Source organism: Pseudophryne corroboree, chromosome 4, assembly GCF_028390025.1.
Source record: "Pseudophryne corroboree isolate aPseCor3 chromosome 4, aPseCor3.hap2, whole genome shotgun sequence".
Classification (NCBI taxonomy): domain Eukaryota; kingdom Metazoa; phylum Chordata; class Amphibia; order Anura; family Myobatrachidae; genus Pseudophryne; species Pseudophryne corroboree.
Window position 1 is genome coordinate 271,403,338 of NC_086447.1, and position 26,531 is coordinate 271,429,868.

General features: G+C 46.6%; 1 long non-coding RNA gene across 1 annotated transcript in view; it reads right to left on the bottom strand.

Annotated features, from left to right (window-relative positions):
• Positions 1–629: 629 nt before the first annotated feature.
• Positions 630–26,531, bottom strand: part of LOC134911332 (uncharacterized) — a 57,692-nt gene continuing 31,790 nt past the window's right edge. The window contains exon 2 of the long non-coding RNA XR_010176488.1: positions 630–941. This is a non-coding gene — a long non-coding RNA (uncharacterized LOC134911332). The remainder of the gene's footprint in view (positions 942–26,531) is intronic.

The following is a 26,531-nucleotide window of genomic DNA, read 5'->3' on the forward strand; positions in this document are numbered from 1 at the left end:
TCTTTAATTTGTCTATAGATCCCCTCTTCCGAGTTCTACAAGACTCCACCGTTTATAAGGGTATTCCTATTGGAAACATGGAGATAAAATTATCTGCCTTCGCGGATGATGTTCTATTATATATAGGGAACCCTAGAGAGTCATTACGGGATACTTTGAGATTGTTAGACGACTTTGGTAAAATATCGGGCTTTCAGGTTAACCTTGCCAAGTCAGTAGGTTTATGTTTAAAAACCGGAATAAGAAGTCCAGGGTGGGGCCGCCAGCTGCCTATCAAGTGGGCTCCCACATATATCACGTACTTGGGCATCAAACTCCCTAAATACCCATCAGAATTATACAGGCTGAATGTTAAGGCGGCGATTGACAACATAGCGAAGGAGTTGGAGGCTTGGAAGAGCTTGACGCTCTCATACCTAGGACGGGCTAACTTGATTAAAATGTGCACATTCCCCAAACTGTTGTATATCCTGCAATCCCTCCCTGTACTGCTTAGTAGATTTGACGTAGCATACATAACTAAATTGTTTAGACAATTCATATGGAAGGGTAAAAGACCGCGTATTGCTATGCATAAATTACAACAGCCTAAAATTAATGGGGGAATTAATTTCCCAGACGTCCAAAAATACAACCATGCTTCTTTATTGAGATTTTTAAGAGACTGGTTACATGATAGTAACACTTATGCTAATACACAGCTGGAGGCACAATTTGTAGGGTCCAGAAACCTAATATCTTTCCTTCACGGGGTGGAAGCGGAATTCGACCAGGAATTGAAAGATAACCCTCTTCTTTGGTCGACATATCGCCTGTGGCATATTCTCAGACGCGTTAGAAATTTAGGGGGGCACAAGTCCTTGTTTCAGACGTTCCTGGGCAATCCGGAGTTCCAACATGGGGAGGCGGTCTTTCCGTTCACGCTGTTCAGTAGAGGGGGCCTGAAAAACATACGTCACATAATTAATGAGGGTAGAGGGAAGCCATTGACATTTGCAGAGGCGCGGGAGATTTACCCATTTATCTCTGACTTCCCGTTAGCGTTCTTTCAGATGCAACATTATGCCAGCTCAGTGATCACAGCTCTTTCGGAGGCGGATTTTACTAACGATTTAGATACTATGCTATTGACCCCGCCTGCCACGAAACGAGCTATGTCCATACATTATAGAAAACTCACCACTTTACTCGACCATTCTGCATCACAATATGGGATGCAGAAATGGACATCTGATTTCCCTAGGCTTACCTGTGAAATACTTTTAAACAGCCTGCTTCAATCCTGTAAGCTATTGCCTTCGGCACAGTATCAAGAAATGTTCTATAATATTATCCATAGGACCTATTTCTCCCCACATAAGCAATATTTGGCAGGCATGACGGATTCGGATAGGTGTCTGAAATGCCATACGCCCGAATCCGATCTCATGCACTGTTTCTGGCTATGCCCGATTATCCGACGTTTCTGGCTGCAAGTACGGCGGTATGCCATGGATGAGCTGATTAATTTTATCCCCTTCACGGCGGAATGGGCAATTTTCGGAATTCTTCCACCGGGGCAGAGAGTCACAAAGGGATGCAAAAGGTTACTTTTGGCAATAAGTGCGGCTGCACGAAAGGCGATTTTACAGGCCTGGATCCTTAAAGATCCTCCTACCTTACTTCTATTCAAAGGGAAATTACACCACCTATTTCAAATGCATTGGATAGAAACTACTATACAGAAAGATAAACTGGTGGGGCAGTTCTTTGAATCCTGGGAAAGCTACATCGCCACCCTCCCCACTGATTTTCAAATTAGAATAAAGAATTCATTGAAAGAAACGCTATGGTATGAGACCAGATCGGCGGTTGGTGACCCTCCTATAGTAATAGTAAATTGATTGTTGGGGGTGCTGCATGGTCCCGGCCTCCTCATAAACCCATAGTATGGAGACTAGCAGGGTTTTTTTTTCTCCTTTCCCCCATTCTTTTTATTTATTTATTTATTTTTACTTTTATTCTGGGGTTCTATCGCTTATAGTCTTTTTACACGGAGGTGTATTAAGTGATGTTATGATGTGTACATGCCTCTGCTCAACACTACATCTGATAACAGACCGAAGATCGGGGCGTGGCCTGGCTGTGAATGGAGTCAGAAGCAGAGTTACTGAGCTCCTCTGACTACCAGAGTCTAAAAGCAATTAGACCCCTCTTGCAAGCCCCCCTGGGCACACAACGATCCTCACTATTTCCCCAGGCCCCCCTGCTGAGACCCTGAAGGAACCGCGGAGTCGGGGAGCAGTTTTCACTGCTCCTGCGGATTGCGGCCTTCAGACCAAACGAAGCCGGGACCTCGATTTTTGGGCCTCTCCGAGGAAGGCTCCAGGAACCCGCGGACCGCAACTCGGACTCATTCCGGGGCCCGAATCCGGATAAACCCGCTGCCAGCAGCTGAGGAGGACCCACCCAAGGCCGGCCAAGCACCTCTAAAGAACCATCTACCCGGGGATCCGGAGATAGAAGGCCGGAAAGGGACCGGACGGACGCCCGGCAGACCTCACGCAAGTAAGTCCCCTCACTGCTTGCCAGCACCCCTGTAGCCTCTAACCCTCTCACCCGGCCCCACACACCGCTACAGACATCCCCCTGTACGCGGTGCACACCAAGAAGGTCCGCACACTTCAGACGGAATCGGGGCCTACACGGCTGTGAGACCAGGGCCTCAATTTTCACATCTCCCCGCCGACGAGCTCCAGGCCCAAGGAGAGTCTGAAACGGGTCCCACAGCGGCGCCCAGCGTACCCTCCGCCTCCACACCCAATCCCAACCCCCCAGTCACCCACCAGACGGGGCCACACAGTCCAAAAAGCACTGGGGCAGCATCTAATCAGCGACTCTTCAGGCCTGCATGCTCCTCAGTGGCCATCTTGGATCCTCTGGCACCCCTGGTTGTAAAAACTCGGAGTTTTCACTCAATATCATAATCTCCGATTCCGGGGTCACCTATATTAGAAGCAACCCTGCAGCCGTGGCCTGGACACCTGTCTGAACAGATCCCTGTAGCTTGCACTCTCACCTGTGTGGTCTCCTATACTCTGAAAAAGGCCTCCGGGATGTATATGTAATTCACCTCCCTTCTGCTGCACGGCACGGGACAACACCCCATCCTCTTCACAGTTTTTGATTTTTTCCTATACACCTGCGCAGAGTCATCCTAGATCAAAAGGATCATGTCTAACAGGAACCGTAAAGCACCCCCGGGTGACTCAGCGGCATTCTTCGGCCCTAAACGAGGCAAAAATACGAATCAACACCCGGTCTCACCCGGAAACACACAAGATACGTGTTCCTCTCCGGCTAGATCTGACTCAGCCCTTACGGTCGATGCGGATCCATATGACTCTTTAGTGCAACGCATAGCGACCACGTTCAGAGTTGAACTGCGCGCGGCTATCCAAGAACTTAAGACAGAAATGTCCTCCCTGGGGTCCCGCACCGACGCGTTAGAGCGCAAGACCGACGACATCTGCAATTACCAAGATGTGGTCACCCAGGAGGTCTCGGAACTACGATCGGAAGTCGACCTCATACGCGAACAAGTAGAGGACTTGGAAAATCGCTCGCGCAGAAATAATCTGCGAATACGCAATGTACCCGAGTCTGTGGACACCCCTACACTGCCGGAATTTCTCATGGGCCTCTTCCAACAGCTACTCCCGGATCTCTCGGACGACCAATTTTTGTTGGATCGAGCGCACAGAGCCCTTCGCGCAAAACCACCTCCAGATCAACCACCTAGAGATATTATCCTCCGCATGCACTTTTTCCACATCAAAACGAAAGTGCTCAACGCTTGCCGAGGCACCCCGGCTATCCCATACAAAGGATTAAATCTCCTAGTTTTCCAAGACCTTGCCCCCTCCACCCTCAAAAAACGGAGAGAAATGTTACCCGTCACTAAAGCCCTACGTAACCGCCAGATCCTCTACAGGTGGGGATTCCCGTTTGCCCTACAGTTCACGTACAACGGCCGAACCCACTCAGTCAAGAACCCCGATGATGGACTGTCCGTACTAAGACGACTGGGACTTTTCTCGACCTCTCCCCCTGAATCTTCCTCAGACTCAACGGACAACCCGAAGTCGAGAATCCCCCCGCAAGCTGAGTGGTCGACCGCCCGCTGAATGCCCAGGATTTCTAGTTCAAGGATGAACAGAAGGTTTTTCTTTCCATAAGAGTAATGTTTTGGAATCATTGTCTGTATAAATGTTAATGTTTGTCTGTTGGTCTCGCCGGGTGCCGGGGCGGGGCCCCCCGCTGGGTCCCCCGCGGACCGTCTTCCCGACGCCCTGAGTTGTCGGCGTCGCGGATGGAGCGGCGGGGGTGCCCCGGGGTGGCCTCGTCCGGGCGCCCGGCGACGACACAATGACGCGTTCGCTTGTAAGCTTAAGAATTGTTTATCTCCATTAACGGTTCCATGTTTAAGTTCACCCTTGTTCAATTCTTAGGCTGTGATATCTCATCTGTATACGCCAGGGTATCATCTTTCCTAATACCAAAACCAAGCAGTCGCTGGGTTTACCCACCGACTCCTGCGGTTCAATCAAGACCCTACCTAAAAGATATTGGGGTGTTCCCCCCTCCCTGCCGTGCAGATTACCCCCCTCCCCATGCTCAAGTTCATATCAACCCTTTTTGTGTTGCTATGCTCAATTGACACCAGACGTTCCTCTGGTCGCCCCCAGGTCTCGCCCCCACAACACCGGACCTCCCTCCCAAACGGACGGAGTCCATCAAAGGTGTTGAACGTCGTGTCTCTTAGACTACGACCATACCCGGATACTTGGTTGGCCGCGAGGCCCCAATTTCCCTTGTTTTGATCTCCCAGCTTTTTCCGTCCCGCCCATATCCCCCCTACACAGCTCTGCGCTACCCCCGCGAGGGTTAGACCCTCCCTAAGCCGAAACCGGCTCTGGAACCCCCCATGACTCTTAAATTTGTGTCACTGAATGTCAACGGACTCAACTCCCCCCAAAAGCGTACTATGGCCATCCAATATTTTAAAAAACAAAGGGCGGACATAATTCTTCTACAAGAAACACATTTCAAATCGATACACCCCTCCCTTACCTCGAGAGCTTACCCCCAGGCCTTCTACTCCACTACCCCCCAAAAACGTAAAGGTACCGCCATTCTTCTCCACGCCTCACTCCACTGCACTGTCGAGAACTCCTTTTCAGACCCCAAGGGCCGCTTCAATATAGTAGTACTCCAACTTGGAAACTCTTTCTTAACTGTGGCCTCAATTTATTCCCCCAATATGGAGCAGGGTTCCTTCCTCAGCGACTTCCGCCCTCAACTGGAAAAAATAACAAAGGGACGAGTGGTCGTCGGTGGAGATTTTAATGCAATACCAGATCTGATATGGGACCGCACCCAATCCAGTAATCCCAGCCCATCGACAATCAGGGAATCCAGACGACTGACGGACTACATAACATCTTCGGGCCTATACGATGCCTGGAGAGTACTACACCCATGTGAACGCACGTACACCCACTACTCAGTCCCCCACAAATTACACTCCAGAATAGATCTATTCCTGGTAGACTCCTCCACTGTACAGGGCTTGGTCAGAACTTCAACTTCCCCGGTGGTATGGTCAGATCACTTAGCAGTGTCCCTGACCATCGACTCCTCCCCTGCACTCCCTACAACTTTTCGATGGAGATTGAACACGACCCTCCTATTGAAAAAAGAATACCTTACCCAGACGACTGAAGTCTTGAAGGAATTCTTTACTCTAAATACCACTGACGAGATCTCACCTGCAATAATATGGGAAGCGCATAAAGCTTCCATTCGAGGTCACTTCATATCCCTAACGAAAGCGCAAAAACTGAAGGACCTCCGGGAGGTCGCGGATCTCGAGATCCAAATTAAAGAACTCACAGCTCGACACCAGCGTACCCCCAAACGCACGATCTATAGCAAACTCCTGGCCCTTAAAAGCCAATTATATCAAATTCTGTCGGCCAAAGCGGCTAAGACCATGCGATGGCTACAACACAAATTTTATTCAAAGGGTGACAAGGCGGACTCCCTCTTGGCCTCTCGCCTACGGGCCCGCAAACAGAGAAATAGGATCCTTTCCCTAAAAGACCAGCAACACAAAGTGACATATGATCCCCAACAAATTGTCCATTGTTTCAGGAATTATTATCAATCCCTATACAATCTCCCCACCCCGGAGGACCCCACCAGTCTACAAAAACGTATAGATAGTTTCCTCTCTTCTAGCTCCCTCCCAACCTTATCTCAACTTCAGATAGACTCACTTAATCAGGAAATTTCCCCTGAAGAAATTGATCTCACAATTAAATCACTAAGGAATTCATCAGCCCCTGGCCCAGACGGTCTACCGGCCCTATACTATAAAAAATTCAGTGGAACACTGACCCCGGCCCTGACGATGTTGTTCAATGCTATTTTGGCTGGTACGCCCTTCGACAGCGCCACCACTAGAGCAGAAATAGTGGTCATCCCCAAACCCGGCCGCGATCCCACGGAGTGTAGTAACTACCGCCCGATATCATTACTGAACTCAGATCTGAAGTTATTCGCAAAAATACTCGCTAATCGCCTCGCGGTGATGATCGCCTCTTTGGTCCATCCGGACCGAGTCGGATTCATCCCAGGCAGGCAAGCGTTTGATAACATCAGAAGAGCTATTGATACCCTGCACTTTGCAGACGCCTCCGCAATTCCCTCCTTAGCGATGGGATTAGACGCTGAAAAGGCGTTCGATCGCATATCATGGGCATATATGGATCGAACACTTCGACGCTTTGGATTCACGGGCCGATTCCTTACGGGCATTGAATCCCTTTACGCATCCCCTTCAGCCAGCATCCTAGTAAATGGCCAACTGTCTCCTCCATTCACGATTGCGAATGGTACAAGACAAGGCTGCCCTCTGTCACCCTTAATCTTCGCGCTGATGATGGAACCATTGGCGTCGAGGATCCGCGATTGCCCGGATATCTCAGGGATTACAATTGGTTCCTCTCAATTTAAAATCTCCCTATATGCAGACGATATCTTGCTCACTCTCTCAAACCCCCACATCTCCCTCCCAAACCTTCTACACGTTATACAAGAATTTGGACTCGTTTCAAACTTTAAAATTAACGATTCTAAAACGGAGGTGCTAGACTTTCATCTCCACGCCCAGTTAAAGAAATCCCTGCACAGTAATTTCAAGTTTGATTGGAAGAAATCTCACCTAAAATACTTAGGCGTCTTCCTCACTAGACAACACTCCCAACTATTTAAAGCTAACTACCCTGAACTTATACATAACGTCACTAGAGATCTGCAGAAATGGTCAGATCAGTATATTTCTTGGTCCGGAAGAGCCAACGCCCTGAAAATGAACATCTTGCCTCGACTCCTATACCTATTCCAGGCACTCCCGATACGAATACCCTCAAAGGTGTTCGCAGACTTACAGAAGAAATTTTCACATTTCCTGTGGTCAGGTAAAAGACCCCGGGTTCGCTTCAAGACACTCTACAACAGGAACAGAGAGGGTGGACTTGGAGTACCTAACATTAAACTATATTATTACGCGGCCCACCTATCTCAGGCCGTCTTATGGCACTCACAGACAACGTCACGTAGATGGGTTCAATTGGAATCCGAACTCGTACGTATGAGATCCATCTCCACCCTCCTCTGGATCCCACGAACTGATAGACCACCAGAAAGCGCTAATTTCCCGTCAATATTATTTACTGTCACACTCTGGGACAGGCTCACTAAGATTTTCTCCCTATTGTCCTCCCCCCCCGCTCTGGCACCCCTCTGGAACAACCCGTCGTTCCCCGAGGGACAGCTCGCTCATACTTTCCCACACTGGCAGACGCACGGCCTACTGTTTATTAACGACATAGCACCATCTCGCTCTTTCCCAGCCTTCTCCGATATTCAGAGTAAATATAATCTACCCCCACACTGCTTTTTCCAATATCTACAATTGCGTAGCTTGCACATTGCATATTTACACTCACATAGTTCCTTAACACGCTCACCTCTCGAGTCATTATGCTTCCTGCGATCCCCTTCAAGGGGCCTTCTATCATCTATTTACCGGCTCATGCTCACCCATGATCTTCCCACAAGGACCCCCCATGAAATAGCCTGGGAAGCTGAATTACAGGACCATCTAGAACCAGACACCTGGGAACAAATTAAACAAAATCTTGTATCCTCAGCGACCTCAATCAGACATAGAGAAAATTTGTTTAAAATTTATGTCCGATGGTACTTGGTTCCATCCCGTCTCAGTAGAATATTCCCCTCAGCATCGGACAGATGTTGGAGGAATTGTGGGTCAGAGGGAACCCTGCTCCATATATTCTGGGATTGTCCTCGGATAACACCGCGCTGGAAAGCCATTCGGAATTTGATATTACGAATAACCGGAGTAACGGTGCCCTTCTCCCCTACTTTCTTCATATTTCCAAGGCCCCTCCCCGGAATTCCAAAACCTAAACAAAAACTCATTTGGCACATTGCGACCGCACTGAAATGTAAGATTGCCTTCCACTGGAAATCGCATACAATCCCCTCCATTGCGGCGGTGATTGCGGCTGTATGGGATACGTATCACATGGAGTTCCTCTCTAGCATAATTGAAAGCAGGGCGGAAACCTTCACAGAGGTCTGGTCCCCATGGTTGGCTCACTTCAAATGCCCCCCTCCGTTGACATTCGGTTTCTAATATACTAACAAAATGAATAACAAATGATTGCATTGCTGTATCCCCCCCCTCCCCCCTTCCCCTCTTTCCTTCTGTCTTTCCCACCCCCTTCCTCCAATGTATTTTGAAAAAACTTCAATAAACAGTGTTTAAAAAAAAAAAAAAAAAAAACAGACCGAAGATCTGGTGTTAATTGGCATTGAGGATTTTTCTGCTTAATGTATTTGATTACTTGCATGTACATATTTCTCGATAATGCGGAACCTGATATTTTTGTATTGTGAAGTGATGCATTGTTAATAAAAATGATTACGTTAAAAAAAAAAAAATTCTAATTATGTAGTTTTCCTATTTCCCACCTGCAGAATACCTACGTTAAATTTCAGCTTCCTAACATATCGGGAAGTAAGAGAATTAGTGAGTGAGTGAGTGAGTGAGTGTGGGCTTTTGCATTTATATATATCTAGACAGTGCTCGAAATGGGGAGGTATACAACGGCATACCGGCATACCGCTACTTCGAGCACTGTACAGGGCTGACGCAAAGGAACTGAGCTCCTGGTCCCCGGCGTGGAGCCTTCAGCTCCGCAGACAAGCTCTTGCACCTCAGCACCCAGCACTGCTCAGGGAGCCGGCTAGCGTTGTCCCCCTGTGTGCGGCACACTCAGGCTGCAGTGGGTCCTCACTCCCCCCACCGCCGCACTGGGAGCCGTGGTCCCAGACTCCCAGCTGCAGCAGGGTACAGCTCTCTCCACACCCGGGCACACCGGGGTTAACAGGCTGTCCTGCCACCTTGTGTGGCTGAGGTGTTTGAAGCTTAACCCCCCCAGTTCCCCCCGCGCAGCACACCGGGGGTTAACACTGGATAGTGCTGCCGGGCAGCAGTAAGTACGAGTGCTGCGGCCCTGGACAGGTCTTCTGGTTGCACAGCTCCTTTACATCCCCGCCTTCCTGGAGCAGCACGCGGCCACCAGAGAGGGTCCGGCCGTGGCAGAGCAAACATATTAAAAAAAATAGTTTTGTTTTTACAGTTGGCGACTATTAGCACCAGTATTACATTTTCAAAGTGGCACCTAGCACCTTTTGTCCCCGAGCACATGCCACGTCGAGCACTGTGCCAGGGCCGACGCAGAGGAGCATGGGGAGCCGAGCTACAGAGGGGGCACCAGGAGGAAGATGCTGCTCACCCCCTCCTCTCCCTTGGTTGTAGGGGCTGCCGGCCACAAGAGGGGGCAGAGACTGGAGAGCATGGAACTCAAGGTATGAAACCACTGGCAACGAGCATGAAACTGCTGGCAACAAGCATGAAACCGCTGGCAACGAGCATGGAACCCAGGGAATTAAACCATTGGCTACAAGCATGAGACCCCTGGCAAAGAGCAGGTGATTTAAAAATAATTAGAGGCCTTACTGTGGGCATAATTTGTAAGGGACATTATTGTGTGTGGAGCATAAAATGGTGTCAGTGGCATAACTGTATGTTGCATAATGTGTAATGGGCCTTATGGTGTGTGGAATAATGTGTAAGGGGCATTACTATAAGGAGCAAACATGACAAATAATGTAAAGGGCATGAATCTGATTTATTCCTGTGTTTTTGTTTTTCCTGTTTTGTATAGGGGGCTCTACCTGGCGTAACGTGTATAAGAGGTACTACTCTCTTCAACCACTGTATATAGATGTAGGTAGAGTATCTATTTAGAGGTGTCTGTGTATTAATTTTTATACAATACAGGTATATACAATATCCTGTATAATATATCTACATTGTGTATGCTTGTGTGTGTATTTCCTGTATAAAACTTAATGTATTTACAAGTAAAGTATTTCTTAGAAAAAAATCTATTACTGGTGATTTAAAGAAAATTAAGTGGCACTTCCAGTAAAGTGCCATTAATACTATATTTAGCCTTTGGATTTTTGAGACCCAATGCATGATTTTGCATTTTTTTTTTGGCAATAAACTGTAATTGCTACACTCTTGACCATTCCTCTAGTCTACCTAGATCCTCAATCATTTGTTTTACCCGACCTGGTGTGTCTACCCTGTTGCATACATTTGTGTCATCTGCAAAAAGGCATACTTTCCCTTTAATGCCATTTGCAATGTCACTAATAAAGATTGTTAAAAAAGCACTGGTCCAAGTACAGATCCCTGGGGTACTCCACTGGTAACATTCCCTCCTGTGAATGCACTCCATTTACCACAACTCTCTGTTTTATATCCTGCAACCAAGATCTTATCCATTCAATAATCCTAGTATCCAATCCCAAGCTTCCAAATTTATTTAGCATCCTGCGATGTGGAACAGTGTCAAAAGCCTTACTAAAGTCTAGATAAGCTATATCCACAGTTCCACCTTTATCCATCACTAGTAACACAGTCAAAAAAGTCAATAACATTTGTTTGACATGATCTCCCCCCAGTGAATCCATTCTGTTTGGGATCCTGTAAATTGCTGGATTTGAGATAGTCTACAACTCTTTCTTTAAAGAGTGTTTCCATCAATTTCCCTACTACTTATGTAAGACTCACTAGTCTGTAGTTGTTTGCCTCTTTCTTGCTTCCACTTTTGTGCAGTGGGACTACATTCGCTCTTTCCAGCCCTCAGGAAATTCCTGTAGCTAATGACTGGTTGAATAATTATGTCAATGGTGCTATCAGCACCTCTTTAAGTTCTTTTAGTATCCTTGGATGTATCCAATCTGGCCTCATAGATTTGTCCACTTTCAGCTATGAGAGTTCTGTTAGGACCTTCTCCTCTGTAAATGTACTTGTTTCATTTTACTGAATATCCCTGCAACTTAACTGTGGCTCCTTCCCCTCTCTTTCAGTAGTGAATACTGAGCAAAAATAATTTTTAAGATGATCTGCTATTACATTGTCTCCCTCAACAAGACTCCCAGTCTGTCTTTAGTTTTATTATTCCGCCTTTTGTTTTTCTCCTTTCGCTTATATACCTAAAAAAAGTTTTGCCTCCTTTACCCACTGACTGTGCCATTTTCTCCTCAGCTTGTGCCTTTGCACATCTGATTACCTTCCAAGTCTCCTTCTGTCTAACAAGATATATCTCTTTGTTTTCATTATTTTGTGTCTGCTTATATTTCCTAAAAGCCATCTTTTTTGCTTTCACAATATTTGCTACTTCTTTTGCACACCACACTGGCTTCATTTTCCTTGTGTTTTTCCTAACACTTTTGATACAAAGGTCTGTTGCCTTTAATATTGCACTTTTTAATGTTTCCCACCTCTCATGCACTACTTCCAAGTCCCTACACTCTTCCAAAGAATCGCTTACATATTTTCCCATCCCTACAAAATCAGCTCTCCTAAAATCCAACACCTTTGTTTTTGTATGGGATGAGTCAGTCTTTATGCTGAACCATGCTGCTTGATGATCACTGGATCCCAGGTTTTCACCCACTTTCTTTTACGTCCGATATTCTGTCTCCATTTGTAAGTATTAGGTCTAATATTGCGTCTTTCCGAGTGGGCTCCCTCACCAATTGGTGGAGGGATGCTCCTTGAAAGGGAATTTAAAATGTTCCTACTTTTAGTGGAACTAGCAACAGACACCTCCCAGTTTACGTCAGGACGATAAAAGTCTCCCATGATTATTACCTCTCCTTTTAATGTCATTTTAGTTATGTCCTGCAATAGGTTCTTGTCCAGTTGTTCTTCCTGTCCTGGTTGCCTGTATATCACGCCAATACGAATAATCGACTTCTCCCCTGTTTCTATGGTCACCCAAAGGGCTTCAGGTTTTTTTTCAATACTTTGTATTAAGGTAGTATTTTTTATTTTTTTTCATACATTGCTACCCCTCCTCTTATTTTTCCAATTCTGTCCTTCCTAAATAAAGTACAGTATATCCCGGTATAGCTATATCCCAGTCATCATTTTCATTGCACCATGACTCTGTAATTGCCACAATATCTAGATCATCCCTTGTCATTACTGCAATTAGTTCTGGGATTTTGTTTCCTAGGTTCCTAGCATTTGCACACATAGCTTTTAGAGTATTGTTTGTGCTTTTTCTATTCCTAGCTATGTTCTTCTCTCTGCCTATGTTTATTTGGTTTTGATCTGCATTATCTTCTGTTGCTGTAGACATGCTTCTTATTCCCTTTGCCTGCAGAAACAATACCTCTGTGTTGAGGGAGCAGATTGCTTTATTCCTATTTGGTTCACTGTAGACAGTGAACAATCATGAACGATCTAGCAAATATTGACCTTGCTGCAAAGTCTATCAACGATTTTGTTGTTTATCCATGGAAGCGTGCCTAGTGAACGATCTAGCCTGTATACACAGAACAATATTATCGTTTAACGACCTATCTAGCCAAAATACAGTAGTTGGCTAGATCGTCCCTTTTGTACCCAGCTTTAGATGCATCATCGCTTGGAGAGTGATAAAATGGGGAAAGGAAAAGTGCCAGCCAATCAGGTCCTAACTGCCATGTCACAGGCTGTGTTTGAAAAATGGCAGTTAGATGCTGATTGGCTGGTACTTTTTCACTCCCCATTTTATCACTTTCTGAGTGATGATGCATCTGGCCTTAATATTTGTTAGGTTTGTGCCTAGAGGCCCCTAACTATCACTAAACAGACATTACAAGTACAGGGTAACACATGGTACAGGGTGACACATGGCACGGGGGGCATAGGGTAAAACAGGGTACAGCGGAGCACAGGTTAACTGAGTTCAGTAATGTGCGTGGAGAAGGCCAGAGGGGCAAGAGGGATCCAACTGGATCAGGGCCCTGGGATCAGTTCCCACAATCAAATTCCAAAAATGTTCTGCTGCGGAAACAAGAGGCCCCACCCAGAGCCGGCCCTAGGCATAGGCAAACTAGGCAAATGCCTAGGGCATTTGGTATGCTTAGGGGCACCAGCAGCTTCTGCTGATTAAAATGATATGCGGCATGCCTATATTCTGTGGAAATCACTGTAATGTAGCATTTTGTATGCAGATACAGCCGCAGTCACACACAGAATATAGGCATGCTACATATCATTTTAATCAGCAAAAGCTGCTTGTGAATCCTAGCCACATAGTAATGCAAATAAGATGCATTTTCATAAACAAAAGGCGCCCCAACGTTAGCGGAGCTGCCAGCTGACTCATGCCAGGCATGTCCTGCAGAACTAGCGGCGGTGCTAGGGGGCACCAGCCAAAATCTTGCCTAGGGCATCATATTGGTTAGGGCCGGCTCTGGCCCCACCCCTCCCAAGAAAAAGCAGAGGCAGTTGTGAAACTCAAAGTTGCTGAGGGTAGGGTCATGAGGCAGGGATAAAAGTAGTGAGGCTGACCTTAGCAGGCACATTATGATGCCCTGACCAGGCGAAAGACCCCAGACCACTCTGCATAGCGCGCGACAAGGTGTCCTTCCACATGACGCATGCATCACCCTAGCACACAATCACAGGGGCCGCTGGGAATGGTAGTGTCAGTTAGTGATGAGCGGGTTCGGTTTCTCGGAAACCGAACCCCCCCGAACTTCACCTATTTTACACGGGTCCGAGGCATACTCGGATTCTCCCGTATGGCTCGGTTAACCCGAGCGTGCCCGAACGTCATCATCCCGCTGTCGGATTCTCGCAAGATTCGGATTCTATATAAGCAGCCGCGCGTCGCCGCCATTTTCACTCGTGGATTGGAAATGTTAGGGAGAGGACGTGGCTGGCGTCCTCTCCGTTATTGTTGAACTTGATTGTGCACTATTGCTTAATTGTGGGGAGGGCTGGGGAGCAGCTGTATAATATAGGAGGAGTACAGTGCAGAGTTTTGCTGATCAGTGACCACCAGTTATCCGTTCTCTGCCTGAAAAAAACGCTCCATATCTGTGCTCAGTGTGCTGCATATATCTGTGCTCACACTGCTTAATTGTGGGGACTGGGGAGCAGCTGTATTATATAGCAGGAATACAGTGCAGAGTTTTGCTGACAGTGACCACCAGTATACGTTGTATGCCTGAAAAACACTCCATATCTGTGCTCAGTGTGCTGCTTTATTGTGGGGACTGGGGACCACCAATATAATATTATATAGGAGGAGTACAGTGCAGAGTTTTGCTGACCAGTGACCACCAGTATATAATATATAGCATTACGGTACAGTAGGCCACTGCTGTACCTACCTCTGTGTCGTTATTAAGTATACTATCCATCTAGATTCTATACCTGTGGTGCATTTCAGTTGTGCAGTTTGCTGACACAGTGACCACCAGTATATATAGCAGTACGGTACGGAAGGCCACTGCTGTACCTACCTCTGTGTCGTCATTAAGTATACTATCCATCTACATTCTATACCTGTGGTGCATTTTAGTTTTGCAGTTTGCTGACACAGTGACCACCAGTATACTATATATAGCAGTACGGTACGGAAGGCCACTGCTGTACCTACCTCTGTGTCGTCATTAAGTATACTATCCATCTACATTCTATACCTGTGGTGCATTTTAGTTTTGCAGTTTGCTGACACAGTGACCACCAGCATACTATATATAGCAGTACGGTACGGAAGGCCACTGCTGTACCTACCTCTGTGTCGTCATTAAGTATACTATCCATCTACATTCTATACCTGTGGTGCATTTTAGTTGTGCGCAGTATATATAGTAGTAGGCCATTGCTATTGATACTGGCATATAATTCCACACATTAAAAAATGGAGAACAAAAATGTGGAGGTTAAAATAGGGAAAGATCAAGATCCACTTCCACCTCGTGCTGAAGCTGCTGCGACTAGTCATGGCCGAGACGATGAAATGCCATCAACGTCGTCTGGCAAGGCCGATGCCCAATATCATAGTAGAAAGCATGTAAAATCCAAAAAACAAAAGTTCAGTAAAATGACCCAAAAATCAAAATTGAAAGCGTCTGATGAGAAGCGTAAACTTGCCAATATGCCATTTACGGCACGGAGTGGCAAGGAACGACTGAGGCCCTGGCCTATGTTCATGGCTAGTGGTTCAGATTCACATGAGGATGGATCCTCTCGCTAGAAAACTGCAGTGCCACTCCTAGATGGGCCAGGTGTTTGTGTCGGCCACTTGTGTCGCTTAGTTTAGTCACACAGCGACCTTGGTGCGCCTCTTTTTTTCTTTGCATCATGTGCTGTTTGGGGACAATTTTTTTGAAGTGCCATCCTGTCTGACACTGCAGTGCCACTCCTAGATGGGCCAGGTGTTTGTGTCGGCCACTTGTGTCGCTTAGCTTAGTCACACAGCGACCTTGGTGCGCCTCTTTTTTTCTTTGCATCATGTGCTGTTTGGGGACAATTTTTTTGAAGTGCCATCCTGCCTGACACTGCAGTGCCACTCCTAGATGGGCCAGGTGTTTGTGTCGGCCACTTGTGTCGCTTAGCTTAGTCACACAGCGACCTTGGTGCGCCTCTTTTTTTCTTTGCATCATGTGCTGTTTGGGGACTATTTTTTTGAAGTGCCATCCTGCCTGACACTGCAGTGCCACTCCTAGATGGGCCAGGTGTTTGTGTCGGCCACTTGTGTCGCTTAGCTTAGTCACACAGCGACCTTGGTGCGCCTCTTTTTTTCTTTGCATCATGTGCTGTTTGGGGACAATTTTTTTGAAGTGCCATCCTGTCTGACACTGCAGTGCCACTCCTAGATGGGCCAGGTGTTTATGTCGGCCACTTGTGTCGCTTAGCTTAGTCACACAGCGACCTTGGTGCGCCTCTTTTTTTCTTTGCATCATGTGCTGTTTGGGGACAATTTTTTTGAAGTGCCATCCTGTCTGACACTGCAGTGCCACTCCTAGATGGGCCAGGTGTTTGTGTCGGCCACTTGTGTCGCTTAGCTTAGTCACACAGCGACCTTGGTGTGCCTCTTTTTTTCTTTGCATCATGTGCTGTTTGGGGACAATTTATTTGAAGTGCCATCCTGCCTGACACTGCAGTGCCACTCCTAGATGGGCCAGGTGTTTGTGTCGGCCACTTGTGTCGCTTAGCTTAGTCACACAGCGACCTTGGTGCGCCTCTTTTTTTCTTTGCATCATGTGCTGTTTAAGGACAATTTTTTGGAAGTGCCATCCTGCCTGACACTGCAGTGCCACTCCTAGATGGGCCAGGTGTTTGTGTCGGCCACTTGTGTCGCTTAGCTTAGTCACACAACGACCTTGGTGCGCCTCTTTTTTTCTTTGCATCATGTGCTGTTTGGGGACAATTTTTTTGAAGTGCCATCCTGCCTGACACTGCAGTGCCACTCCTAGATGGGCCAGGTGTTTGTGTCGGCCACTTGTGTCGCTTAGCTTAGTCACACAGCGACCTTGGTGCGCCTCTTTTTTTCTTTGCATCATGTGCTGTTTGGGGACAATTTTTTTGAAGTGCCATCCTGCCTGACACTGCAGTGCCACTCCTAGATGGGCCAGGTGTTTATGTCGGCCACTTGTGTCGCTTAGCTTAGTCACACAGCGACCTTGGTGCGCCTCTTTTTTTCTTTGCATCATGTGCTGTTTGGGGACAATTTTTTTGAAGTGCCATCCTGTCTGACACTGCAGTGCCACTCCTAGATGGGCCAGGTGTTTGTGTCGGCCACTTGTGTCGCTTAGCTTAGTCACACAGCGACCTTGGTGCGCCTCTTTTTTTCTTTGCATCATGTGCTGTTTGGGGACAATTTATTTGAAGTGCCATCCTGCCTGACACTGCAGTGCCACTCCTAGATGGGCCAGGTGTTTGTGTCGGCCACTTGTGTCGCTTAGCTTAGCCATCCAGCGATCTCGGTGCAAATTTTAGGACTAAAAATAATATTGTGAGGTGTTCAGAATAGACTGGAAATGAGTGGAAATTATGGTTATTGAGGTTAATAATACTATGGGATCAAAATGACCCCCAAATTCTATGATTTAAGCTGTTTTTTAGGGTTTTTTGTAAAAAAACACCCGAATCCAAAACACACCCGAATCCGACAAAAAAATTTCGGTGAGGTTTTGCCAAAAAGCGTCCGAATCCAAAACACGGCCGCGGAACCGAATCCAAAACCAAAACACAAAACCCGAAAAATGTCCGGTGCACATCACTAGTGTCAGTGCAGGCGCTCTGCTGCAGTGAGCGCCGAAGAGGAATGCCAAATTCAGAGGACACGGATCACCAGAGAGGTGATTTAGCACACTCCCATATCGGCAAGATGGGGGTTAACACATGCTGCCAATAACATGACCCGTTTCACCGCGATAATGTGGTGAAGGGGGACTACACGTATAACGATAGCTAAGGGAATATTTATACATTTTACCCCTCAGAGGGAAAGGAAAGTTGAAGTTTAAATATTTTCATTTGTGTAAAAATATATCCCAAACTGAATCATCTGTGCTGACAAAGATCTACGCATATCAGCAATCAAACCTTCTTCCCATTCCTGGTTACAGGACTTTTTTTGGGCTGCACCTACTCTGTACAAACAACTCCCTCATTCAGGGCTTAGGGCCTAATTCAGACCTGATCGCAGCAGCAAATCTTTCTCTAATGGGCAAACCCGTGGGCGTAATTCAGACCTGATCGCAGCAGCAAATTTGTTATCTAATGGGCAAAACCATGTGCACTGCAGGTGGGGCAGATATAACATGTGCAGAGAGAGTTAGATTTGGGTGGGGTGTGTTCAAACTGAAATCTAAATTGCAGTGTAAAAATAAAGCATTCAGTATTTACCCTGCACAGAAACAAAATAACCCACCCAAATCTAACTCTTTCTGCACATGTTATATCTGCCTCCCCCGCAGTGCATATGGTTTTGCCCAATTGCTAAAAAAAATCCTGCTGCGATCAACTTGGAATTACCCCCATGGTTTTGCCCATTAGCTAACAAATTTTCTGCTGCGATCAGGTCTGAATTAGGCCCCATGTGCACTGCAGGTGTGGCAGATATAACATGTGTAGAGAGAGTTAGATGTGGGTGGGTTATTTTGTTTCTGTGCAGGGTAAATACTGGCTGCTTTATTTTTACACCGCAATTTAGCTTTCAGTTTGAACACAGCCCAGCCAAATCTCATTCTAAACCTCTGTTCCACACTCACTGTCTCCCCCCTCACTGTCCACCCCCACTGTCTGTCTGCCCCTTCCCTTTAGAATGTAAGCTTTCACGAGTAGGGCCCTCTTCCCTCGTGTGCTTATCCTTTTCTTAATTTAATAATCTTCAACTGCACCAAATCCTGTGGTTTTCTGCCATCCTGATTTTTATGTTCGTGTCGTCTTCTGCTGTAGCTATGTTTATTTACCCCGTACTTGTCCTATATTGTCTTCACCTGTAAGTTACTGTTTTCAAGTTTTGATTATTTGTTTATGTACTCCGTAACTGGGCGTTGCAGAACCCTTGTGGCGCCATATAAATAAAGGATAATAATAATAGGCACATAACATAGGAAATTAGTGTCACTAAAAAATTTAATTGCACAAACAAATCTGCATGCAGTGAGCTAAACCAGGGTACACACTACACAATATGCTCCATGAGCGATAACGTCAGTGTCTGCCCTTGAACCCCCAGGTAAACAAAAAATCGTCTAGTGTGTACACAGTTTAACACAGTGCATGACTTCACCTGCCCTGGGTGAGGGAGAGGGCAGCCTGCAGCATTAACCGATGCAGGAGATGATATTGTGAAAATCCCATTGGCTGCCTGCATTGTCCTCTGCACAGTCCCTGCTGTGCTCCTCGGGGTACAAGCACTAAATTGTGGGGGATGGATGAAATCAGCTGCAGGTATACACGCCCAAACTCACCCAGTGGGAGGCCACTATAATCCACATTCCACACAGATTTCCCTGTCCTCTGGCTGATGGCAGACATTGCCATTCTGCTGCTCTCAAACCTTGCGCACTGATGTCACTCACTGAGCATGCCCCGATGGTAGATGCTAGATCTAAGTGGACTAAAGGACCTCTGATGTCACAACCATGTGACCCGCCATGGCAGGTGGAGGGGCAAGGTTACTATTCATGTGGACATCTATTGGGAATAGTAACCTGCCCGAAGCATAATGAGTGAAGCGATTTGAGGAGGTCCGGTGTTCTAAACTTGAACTGACCATGCCCCTCTCCCTGCCATCGCTTACATGGTTATGAGATCAGAGGTCTTTTAGCCCACTTAAATGTAGACTCAACCCTGCCCCAAACTTCCTGTATGACATCTTTCCTATCTGAGCAGCCGAGGCATTGCACAATGCACAGTGTTCCGCCCCAAACTCTGAAGTCGCCGTCCCCCAACACTGAAGGCTCCGCCCCAAATACTGAAACCCCCCCACATAATTATTGCATACAATTGGTGCGGTGGCCCCCACCGCACTTTCTTGTTATGATAAAGCACTTTGCTCACAGACAGTGTCAGCGCCATATACCCCACCCTCCCACATTAGAGGGAAGGGCTTTAAGTCAGTGGGTCCCACTGGGGAATACTCCAACTCCCCCATAGGCCAGTCCAACCCTGTCTGCACTAAATACTGTAAATACATGCTAATAACAATAATGCCATTATTCTTGCTAAGAGTAATCACCCAGGAGAAGTGTTTTAGCCTGACATCTAGTGGCAGATTGTTCTAAATAGTACAATATCTAATATTTATGTTGTGTGATATTTAATGACTCATTTCCTCAATGCAAATGCTGCAATTTACTGATAAACTTTTAGAGCTTTGGACATTTATTTGAATTAGCAGTATTGCTGTGGTAGTTTGAGAAATGAGTATAGAAACTGCATTTAAAGGCATAGCATATCTTAACTTACAGTTTGTCAATGGAAATAAAAATATTATATTACACTAATAAATGTTATGTAAAAATGAATACAAGGATAACTAAACCTTAACTAAAATCTGTAATCTCTCTCTCTCTCTCTCTCTCTCTCTGTCTCTCCACTAGTATCTGTCCATCACTAATCAAACATGCAGTGATTACTCAGGATTCTGTCCCTAACTCTCACTCACACTACTGTCCCATCTCTCAGCAGCTCCCACACCACTCCATGCTACTGTGTGAGAGACTTGCTTACACCCGCCTAACCAGGGCTTAAAGTGGTCCTGGTGAGGTGGTGGAACTCATGGAGGAGGACCATGGAGGCACCAGGACCTGAGGAAGGAGTAGGTGGCTGCAGCTCATTAGTAACACTAGTGCCGCCTGTATCATCAATTGACGCAGATAATGGGGTGGGCTTTTCTGTTGGAATTACTGTGCAGGGCAATGGAGATGGTGGAACTAGTTCCCCCTACCATTACAGGTGGTGGAACTCAGTTCCACCTCGTTCCCCCCCACTTTAACCCCTGCGCCTAACACATTTTCTTCATTCTCACAATTTAATGGACCCACCACTTCAGTCAGACTTTTGTTCCCAACACTTCACAGAGACAGCACTGACTAATGGGGCGCATAGGTCTGTGATGTATTGCCCCAATTCCCCTTTATGCCGGGGTTGAGGAATCGTGTAAATCCAACATTTGGATTTCTCCAATTTGCCGATTTTGACTAAAAATGACTGGGATTGACAAATCAGGCATTTTCAATAAACAGAATTTACCTGATTCTCCGATGGATCGCCGATTATCAGAGGCCGCTGATCTGATCACTGCTAAATCTAAAGGTCATTACTCGCTTCTTATTCTTCTAGATCTATGCTGCATTTGACACTGTTGACAACTCACTGCCCATACAAACACTACAATCCCTAGGTCTTCAGGACACAGCACTATCCTGGTTCTCATCCTACTTATCTAATTGCTCTTTCAGTGTTGTTTCTTTGAAGTCTGAATTTACTTCCTCTTTGCTACCTTTATCAGTCATAGGTCAAAAAAAGAAAACAACAGGTGCTAATGTGTACCCGTGTCCAGTCTCAATAAATGATGGGTGGTATGAAGGAGATTTGCCTACTCGTCTGTGGGTGTGGGGGACTAACCAAAAAATCATGAATCTCCAGCAACTTACGGGTGAGTAGGCAATTATGGGAGAAACCCTTCAGTGTGGGAACTGCTATCTCTGATGTAGATAGGGAAGCAGTCAGGATCCCGGCTGTCGGAAACTCGGCAGTCAGAATACCGACGCTGGGATCCCGACACTAGTCTAAATGCCAACACCGGCATTCAGAAAGGGGGCAACATCCCTGCGCCTGAATCCTAACAACCGTGATCCTGAACGAGGATGCACCGCAGCGCTGCAGACGTAACCCGTGGGGGGGGGGGTTAGGTTTTGGCTGCGTCCCAGGGGGTTATGGTTAGGCTGCGTCCCGGGGGTTAGGTTTAGGCTACGGGGCGGGAGTGTAGGTTTAGGCAGCAGGGATGAGGGGCTAGGTTTAGGCACAAAGGTTAGGGTTAGACTGCAGCTAGGGAGGGTTAGGGGAGAGGGGAGAACACCCTTAACTCACCCCTGTTGGTATTTTACACACTGGCAACCTGGCATCTGTATTTCGCACGCCGGGATACCATACGCCGGGATCCCTTACTGATCCCTGTAGATAAATGGTTCCCTGTGACGCTTTGCAGTAGCTCACAGGAATCCTCCAACATGAAATAAAGTTCAAAATGTAAAAAGTGCATACAATCAACTGCCATCAAGGTGTGTTAGTACGCTGTCAAGGTTTGTTAAAACAATTGTTATTTTTATTCAGCAGTGTAAATGTAGACACTCAGGGGTAAATTTACTAAGATTCGTATTTTCCCGTTTCAGGTCAAAGTTCAATCACGAATGACATCGAAAGTGTAAAACTGCAACTTTTTGAATTTGTTACGATGGATTTACTAAGCTGTCGTATTCGGGTTTTTCTTTTCTTCCGATGTCGATGTCATTCGTGTTTTTTTTGTGTTTTTTACGGCAGTGATTAGCAAAACACTGCCGACTTTTTTACAATTAATCTCGGCCGGATCTGTGTGATCCGTGCTGGGGTTCTATTTTTTTTTTTTTTTAATTAAACACTGTAAAATTTTAAAAAAAAATTGCGTGGGGTCCCCCCTCCTAAGCATAACCAGCCTCGGGCTCTTTGAGCCGATCCTGGTTGCCGAAATATGGGAAAAAAAATGACAGGGGTTCCCCCATATTTAAGCAACCAGCATCGGGCTCTGCGCCTGGTCCTGGTCCCAAAAATACGGGGGACAAAAAGAGTAGGGGTCCCCCGTATTTTTAAAACCAGCACCGGGCTCCACTAGCTGGACAGATAATGCCACAGCCGGGGGTCACTTTTATATAGTGCCCTGCGGCCGTGGCATCAAAAATCCAACTAGTCACTCCTGGCCGGGGTACCCTGGGGGAGTGGGGACCCCTTCAATCAAGGGGTCCCCCCCCCCCAGCCACCCAAGGGCCAGGGGTGAAGCCCGAGGCTGTCCTCCCCCATCCAATGGGCTGCGGATGGGGAGGCTGATAGCCTTTGTTGTAAAAGAAAAGATATTGTTTTTAGTAGCAGTACTACAAGGCCCAGCAAGCCTCCCCCGCATGCTGGTACTTGGAGAACCACAAGTACCAGCATGCGACGGAAAAACGGGCCCGCTGGTACCTGTAGTACTACTACTAAAAAAATACCCAAAAAAAGACGAGACACACACACCGTGAAAGTATAATTTTATTACATACATACACACATACATACATACTTACCTTAAGTTCCCACGCAGGTCGGTCCTCTTCTCCAGTAGAATCCAAGGGGTACCTGTTGAAGAAATTATACTCACGAGATCCAGGGGTCCAGGCTCCTCGGGAAATCCAGGGGTAATCCACGTACTTGAAAAAAATAACAAAACGGTGTCCCGACCACGAACTGAAAGGGGACCCATGTTTGCACATGGGTCACCTTTCCACGAATGCCAGAAACCCACTTTGACTTCTGTCTAAGTGGGTTTCTTCAGCCAATCAGGGAGCGCCACGTTGTAGCACTCTCCTGATCAGCTGTGTGCTCCTGTCCTCACTGACAGGCAGCACACGGCAGTGTTACAATGTAGCGCCTATGCGCTACATTGTAACCAATGATGGGAACTTTCTGCCCTGCGGTTGACCTAAAGTGACGTCACCGCTGAGCAGAAAGTTCCCAGCATTGGTTACAATGTAGCGCATAGGCGCTACATTGTAACACTGCCGTGTGCTGCCTGTCAGTGAGGACAGGAGCACACAGCTGATCAGGAGAGTGCTACAACGTGGCGCTCCCTGATTGGCTGAAGAAACCCACTTAGACAGAAGTCAAAGTGGGTTTCTGGCATTCGTGGAAAGGTGACCCATGTGCAAACATGGGTCCCCTTTCAGTTCGTGGTCGGGACACCGTTTTGTTATTTTTTTCAAGTACGTGGATTACCCCTGGATTTCCCGAGGAGCCTGGACCCCTGGATCTCGTGAGTATAATTTCTTCAACAGGTACCCCTTGGATTCTACTGGAGAAGAGGACCGACCTGCGTGGGAACTTAAGGTAAGTATGTATGTATGTGTGTATGTATGTAATAAAATTATACTTTCACGGTGTGTGTGTCTTGTCTTTTTTTGGGTATTTTTTTAGTAGTAGTACTACAGGTACCAGCGGGCCCGTTTTTCCGTCGCATGCTGGTACTTGTGGTTCTCCAAGTACCAGCATGCGGGGGAGGCTTGCTGGGCCTTGTAGTACTGCTACTAAAAACAATATCTTTTCTTTTACAACAAAGGCTATCAGCCTCCCCATCCGCAGCCCATTGGATGGGGGGGGACAGCCTCGGGCTTCACCCCTGGCCCTTGGGTGGCTGGGGGGGGGGACCCCTTGATTGAAGGGGTCCCCACTCCCCCAGGGTACCCCGGCCAGGAGTGACTAGTTGGATTTTTGATGCCACGGCCGCAGGGCACTATATAAAAGTGACCCCCGGCTGTGGCATTATCTGTCCAGCTAGTGGAGCCCGGTGCTGGTTTTAAAAATACGGGGGACCCCTACTCTTTTTGTCCCCCGTATTTTTGGGACCAGGACCAGGCGCAGAGCCCGATGCTGGTTGCTTAAATATGGGGGAACCCCTGTCATTTTTTTTCCCATATTTCTGCAACCAGGATCGGCTCAAAGAGCCCGAGGCTGGTTATGCTTAGGAGGGGGGACCCCACGCAATTTTTTTTGAAAAAATAAGCACTTTCCCACCCCTTCCCACTGATATACATGCACGGATCTCATGGATCCGTGCATGCCTATCCAATCACGAATAAAAAAAAAAGGTCTGTTTTTTTTTAGCACTTTTTTACGAGTTGTAATTTTTCACGGCAGTGTTTGTTTGTTTTTTGCTTTGCACTTCTTAGTAAATGACCGAGATTCATACTTAAACAGCCGCGTTTTGACCGATGGTGTATTCATTCGTAATTTTTTACTTGGACTTGCAAAAAATTACGAATGCCCTCATCTCTGCCGTGATTAGTGTTTAGTAAATTACCGAGATGACACTTTGATGAAAAAACGGCATCTCGGTCAAAATCGGGAGCTTAGTAAATTTCCCCCTCAGATTTATATCTTTCTGAATTCTGAGTTTGATATTTTCCTCTTAAATATTCAAATAAAAAATACTATAAATATTTCTGTGTTCTGGTGTCTTCTTTGGGGAAGGTTATAATATCTATTATGTCCAGAGTCTATATTACAATATTCTTCCAAGATATTCTAGTATTGATCTGTCAATATAGAGTCTCATTGAAACAGTTTTATTCTTAATTCTTCACATCCCCAGGGAAATATATCACAAGGACATAAAAATATTAATATAAAAGATAGGGAAAGGAGTGATACATGATATAAATAATATTTCAAGGGAAATCTAATTTTCCACTGTGCGGGTCAACTTTAAAAGCCTCTAATATTAACCAAACTACACCAACATATATCTCTTTGCTTATCTGAAAATATCTCCCAGTTTGACCTCTCTAATCAGCATCTGAGTTTTTCATCCACACGCATTACTTGATCCCATTCGCGCAGTCACAGGACTTTTTCCAGGATTTGCTCTAGTCTCCCAACCTTCCCTTATCAAATTCCAGAACCACCCACCTGCATAAACTATCCTACCCAATTGCATCCCATCTATACAGGTGCATAGCCAGAACATTGTGGGCCCCATAGAAACATTTTGAAAGGGCCCCTGCCTCACTGCTTTTAGAGAGATACCTCTCTCTGCATCTATTGTTATCTTTGCACCCCAGATGGTTACCTCGGATGGTTCCTCTGCGGGCAGGATGTACTTCATGTGTATCTTTCCGTACTGGATATAGCATACTACTACACAAGTGTCAGATTTCCCATATATGCGTTGGGCTCTTGTATAGCTCACCTCCCACAGTGAAACCTTCATAGTGCCCCCAACATGGCTGCCTCATCTGGTACGCTTCTGGATGGGATGAAAATTACATGGACCTGAAAGTTTTTTTGGGACCCAACTCTGAGCGTTTGGATGCTGCAATCACCCCTTTTTCTCTAACGTCCTAGTGGATGCTGGGGACTCCGTAAGGACCATGGGGATAGACGGGCTCCGCAGGAGACATGGGCACTTTAAGAAAGAATTTCGGTTCTGGTGTGCACTGGCTCCTCCCTCTATGCCCCTCCTCCAGACCTCAGTTTGATACTGTGCCCAGACGAGCTGGGTGCTTTTCAGTGAGCTCTCCTGAGTTTGCTGAGAGAAAGTATTTTGTTAGGTTTTTTTATGTTCAGGGAGCTCTGCTGGCAACAGACTCCCTGCATCGTGGGACTGAGGGGAGAGAAGCAGCCCTACTCTCTGAAGCTAGGTCCTGCTTCTTAGGCTACTGGACACCATTAGCTCCAGAGGGATCGGTACGCAGGATCTCACCCTCGCCGTCCGGTCCCGGAGCCGCGCCGC